Source organism: Cibotium barometz, chromosome 31 (genome assembly GCF_041138505.1).
Source record: "Cibotium barometz isolate CiBa-2024 chromosome 31, ASM4113850v1, whole genome shotgun sequence".
Taxonomy (NCBI): domain Eukaryota; kingdom Viridiplantae; phylum Streptophyta; class Polypodiopsida; order Cyatheales; family Cibotiaceae; genus Cibotium; species Cibotium barometz.
In genome coordinates, this window is record NC_141076.1 from 48,099,507 (window position 1) to 48,105,506 (window position 6,000).

Below are 6,000 nucleotides of genomic sequence, written 5' to 3' on the forward strand. Positions count from 1 at the left end.
AATCATCAAGTCTTTTACTCTTGAGACACCTATCATAAATCAATCAATGAGTGATAAATCATCAAGTCTTTTGTGGGGACTAGATCTCATATGGAGATACTTGGTTCTAGCAATATAGTCCCACCACATGTCTCGCTTTTCTCTTGCTTAAGGTTGAAATTTATGCAAAATGGGGCTCCATCTAGCTCCATTAAATGAAAATCCCACAATGAAGGTGTGTCTCAAGGTCAAATGAAAATCCCACAATGAAGGTGTGTCTCAAGGTCAAATGATGGGGCTGCATCTGGTTCCATTGGGTGAAAATCCCACAGTGAAGACATGTCTCAAGACCTCATAGTATAGCTGGCCTTTTCATGTGGGTCTAGTACCCTAAACCACTAGCCTCAAGGTATTGTACTTCAACAAGGACAAGGCTCAAGGTATACGCAACCAATCCTTGGGAGCTATTCTACTTCAACAAGGATAAGGCTCAAGGTATATGCAACCAGTCTATTATGCCAGCAAAGTGAAGACTGAAGTAGAAAGAAGGTATACTGAGGCAGAATTAATTCTTTCTAGCTTGGCGTATACATGTAGCAGACAGTTTAGCTCTTATTTACTTATTAAACCTTTTACTGTATTAACTAGCTACTCTTTTGCCTCAATTGGTCAACAATGTTAGTTTCTCCAAAAGTATGATAACGCGAATAATTGAACTACAAGAGTTCAATTTTTCTTTCTTAGTAGAAGAATCTACTCACGCTTCATTAGAAGATCTTCTTTCCTACAAGGAAGGTCCAATCTTGGTCAAAGATGTGGAGAAAGAGGAGACTTCAATTAAGGAGATGGAGCTGGACAATGCATACACTGTATGTTTTGATAGCTCTTTTAAAAAGAGTCTCAATGAGGCTACATGAGGATTTGCCATCCAACATCCACAAGAACATACAATGAAAAGACAAAGTCTTCGGCTGAAAGCTACAAGTAACAATGAAAAGACAAAGTCTTCGGCTGAAAGCTACAAGTAACAATGAGGCAGAATACAATGCCCTACATCAACGCTTGCTTGAATGTTTGTGACTAAGAATAAGAATAATGATTAAAGGGGGTGCTTTGTTGATTTATCAAATAAGTGCTAGGTGTTTGGCAAACCAAAAATGCCAAGCTCAAGGCTTTAGTCAACCATCAAGAAACTTCTTGGACATTTTGAAGCATGGAGACTATGTCATGTAGAGAGAGCAAAAAACCATCTTGCTCATGAGGTGGCTCTCTCGAGAAGCTATCACCAAGGTTGTGTATGTAATGGTGGAAGGCCCCTTATATCTTGGACGGGAACATCTGGCTCAAGAGGAAGAATTTCTTATGACAGGAACAATCCCTCTAGATTTTCCAAAACCAAAGAAGTACCAAGTTTTCAAGAAAAGCTAATAACACATCCTTCTCGTCGATGATTGCGTGGCATGAAGAGTTGTACCACATTTTAGAGGAGAACCATGAAGAAGCTTGTGGAGGGCATTTTGCCTTCAAGATAAATCTTTGAAAAATCCTTCAAGAAGGATATATGTGGCCATCTATCCAAAGAAATGTCCAAAACTAGTGCAAGTCTTGCCATCAATGTAAATGAATGAGTAAAAGAATCCTTAGATATGAACCTAGGAATGTGATGCTTGCATATGATATTTTTGAAAGATGGGGGATTGATGCTATTGGTCCATTGCCAATTACTACAAGTATAAAATGCTATATCCATAGTCATCAATTATTTGTCTCGTTGGGCTAAGGCAAAGGCAGTAAAACAAGTTAATGCCAAAGAAGTAGCTAATTTTGTGTATGAAGATGTGTGTTGCTGCTTTGGTGTACCATTGGAATCATTGTCTGAAAGGGGACCAGGTTTTTGAAGTGAGCTCATGGACCTATTATGTGAGAAGCTAAATATTAAACATCGGTATGCCACTCCTTATTACCCTCAGTGTAATGGCCTGAATAAGCGGCTCAATGGAGAATTAATCCGAATGATGAGCAAAATGATGAGGAGTCTGAGAATACCTGGGATCTGGAGCTCCCATGTACATTGTGGGCCTATAGAATAGCAATTAAGTAGGGAACATGTTTCTCACCCTTTCACTTGCTTTATGGCAAAGAGGCTTTGCTTGCAATTGAAGTGAAATTCCCGCTTGGAAGATGCTTATCAAGCTACAAGAAGAACCCTTGAGTTACTATCAAAGCAGGTTGACAACTCTCCAGACCATGCAATTAGATCGTCATGCAACATTCGAGCATTATCAGAGAACATAAGAACAAAATCAAAGATGGTTTGATGAAAAACTCAAAGAAAAATCAATCAAAGAAGAGGACTTAGTGTTACGATACAATAGCAAATTGGATAACACTTTTCAAACTAAATGGGAAGGACCTTTTAGAGTTAAACACAAATATCCCAATGGCACTTATCAACTCTCTGACCTGGGGATGGCACCTTAAACAAAAGAAGAGTGACTGGTTTTAGATTAAAGAAGTATGTTCCTCGCCTCATGATGGTAATCACCAAAGAAGAATTTCTAGTAGAGATTGATGATCCATCTTTCACTCAACAAAAAGAAGAAATGGAGATAGACTCATGCCATCTTCAACAACCTTTTGAGTTAGACTACTGGACATACATGTCCTAGCAGCCTAAGGGGTGGGTAAACCATGTTAGGAGAAAATGGCAAACCCCAAAACCTTGTATAGAAGTAACTAAGGTGGTGTGCTTTGAGCTTTGGTATACCCAAATGAATGAACTTTGTGTTTGTGATTGGCGTAGTAGTAGGATCCTCTAATGGGGATGCACTAGTATGCTTGCATTAGGTTTAAGTGATGTGTCAATTGATCTTTGTAAATATAGCATGTTGCTCATTGCACATTGTGTAAAAATGCTCAAGGGATGATGACAACTCTTCTAAAGAATCTCTTAATGACATTGCACTCTTGATCTCGGAGACTTTTGATGGTGTATGGTGCCATTGACTGGGCATTGGATTGATGTGATGAAGTTGTAGCTATCACATCTTGAGAAACTTTCTTTCGAGAGAGAGTGAGTGAGTTGGTGATGTGATGTGGTGGTCGTGCTCCACTTAATTGTATCACCTTACTACTTAACACATCCACAGTTTATTCATAGCACCCACTTGGCACAATAATAGCAGGAGAGTAGGAGGAGAGGTGATACAATCTTTTGAAGAGAAACACCACAAGGAGACTTGTTGGCTTTACAATATACTCTTGGTCACAAGTTTACACCAACCCAAATATCACAATCGAAAACGACTACTTCAATTGAACAACAAAAAACCATGTACTTATTTATTACTTGTACTGGAACCCTGAGTGTAATGTATAAGAAGTGAAGGTTTTCAGATGGACGTGGTTGGCTCATTCCGGATGGAGTTCAAGTGGTTTGTGTTAATCATGCCTCCTTTAGGGATGAGAAATGTTACCATTCCTAAGGGAATCATAGATGCCAAATTGTATAATGACGATGAAGTAGATTGATACCTCCTTTTGTACTTCAACCACCCATCCATCTTGATGTTTTGTATATAAATAAACACTTGCTCAGGGTATCTATTGCAGTTGTATAAATCCACTTGAAAGCTATTTACTTCGATTTAACATAGCCTATTTCCCTAATCATGTCTAAGTTAAATTGTGCTTTTGGAGGGTGGAAATGAAAGAGCATTGATTGTAAATACCTTGATGTTGGGTGTTGTGGTTCTGTTGGTGTTCCATAAGGTTGGGTTTGCTATAGAGGCCCTGGTTTTGTTTTGCTAAACCTAAAAACATGAGAAAATACAACAGAAAAAGAAAATTTTCTCGTCTTATATGTTTCTTAAGAAAATCCGATTGATGCAACAAAAAGCACATGAGAAATTTGTTGAGATATCGAGCTCAACTAGTGCCATGGGGTGGACATTGGGTGATAGCTTCCGCACTTATGTCACTGGCACGGTTGGTGTAATTGTGATGGTTGATATGCTACCAATGGATGATAGGTTGTGTGACAGCCACTTTGGAGTACTAGAGTTATGGTATAGTTATAGCGCTAGCTCATATAGTTATAGCGCTAGCTCATATAGTCGAGTTTATACTATGGACTGATCACTTTGTATGTTGTTGTAGGAGAGTACTTTCCCTTTATGTATGTACTCTTATCTTTTAGTTATACGACTGTAGAGAAGAGAAGAAGATAGAAGAAAATTCAGCCATCTATCTCTCTCTTATGTCTTGCACTCTCTTGTGTGTATGTGTGTGTGTGTTTGCTTGCAAGAAACTCAAGCTCTCTCTCTCTCCCACATTCTCTTTATGGTATGAGAGCTTGGTTCATGCTAAGAAGATGAGCAGAAAGCAAGAGAAGCATATGAAGTGGTATGAGGGTAAGAGCTTCATATCCCCCTTTATGTTGGCTTACTACACCCTTGTCACTCAGGAGCTCTTGGGTGGAGACACCGGCAAACGAACTCCGATTGAGGAGTTGTCTTTGCAGGAGCGGAGCTGCAGGGCAACTATACTGTCCATTTTTCGGGTGCGTCTTGACCTCCATTTTTCAGTTCATGGAGGCGTTCACGTGCATTGCAGGTAAGTTTTGATTCTCTGTAGATTTATGTTTTGGGAACTACAAGAAGGGCATTTGGTTGTACAGACACTGTGTGTACTGCAAAGAGGTCTTACAGGTGCTATTTTGTGTATGTATACAAATTGAGATCATTGGTTGTGATAGTTTAGGTGCAGTATAGTATCGCTCAGAGATTACAGTAGTTTGTGTGGAACAAACAAGAGTGCTGTTTTTGGTGAGTTTGTGTTGTAGACAAGATGTCGAATGATGGAATTGACTAGATTGTCGTAGAGAATCTTGAAAAGAACAACTTCCATGCTTGGAGGTTTAGATTAACAAATTTTCTAATGGGAAAAGGCTACGGGGATTACATTGAAAGTAAACATGAGGAGACACTAAAGATACCTGAGATTAATCCAACTGCTACCGATGTAAAAGAATATAAGGAATGGAATCAAGGAGCAAGGAAAGTCATGTATTGCCTTTCCATTAGCATACAGAGGACACCATGATTGGTCATATACAGGATGCCAAGTCACCCACGAAGGCATTGGGCATAGAGAAGCTCCACAAGTTTAGAAGCTTACTTAGAGTGCAGTGTGTGTGGAGTTGAGCTTGAGGGGAAGTGTTGAGATATCAAGCTCAACTAGGCCATAACGGACATTGATGACCCACTTGGGTGATATCTGCTGCACTTATGTCACTGGCACGGTTGATGCGATTATGGTTAATATGTCGCCAGTGGATCACAGGCTATGTGACAATCACTTTGGAGTACTAGAGTTATGGCATAGTTATAGTGCCAGCTCATATATTCGGCTTCACAATATAGACCGACCACTTTGTATGTTGTTGTAGGAGAGCATTTTCCCTTTATGTATGTTGTTGTAGGAGAGTTATGGCATAGTTATAGTGCCAGCTCATATATTCGGCTTCACAATATAGACCGACCACTTTGTATGTTGTTATAGGAGAGTATTTTTCCTTTATGTATGTACTCTTATATTTTAGTTATATGGTTGTAGAGAAGAGAACAAGATAGAAGAAAATTCAGCCATTCATCTCTCTCTTGTGTCTTGCACTCTTGTGTGTGTGTGTGTGTGTGTGTGTGTTTGCTTGCAAGGAACTCAAGCTCTCTCTCTCCCATGTTCTCTTTAAAATTCATAATATGTTTTGACTATGAAATTAGCATCTAAAAGATAGTGTTTCCATATTGTCAAGGTGTAATCAAAATCATTGATTCTTCCTTATATACACTCATAGAGATTAGAAGCATGTAGTCATGTGCTCTTGTAAAATCTTGGTTTAAAATACCTCTTATGCAATCCCCACAAACATCATGTTCCACATTGAATGGCCAATGAATGTCTAATATGATCAACTATTAAATAATAAATTATTAATGTGGGAATAAATAAGTGTTGGGTGGT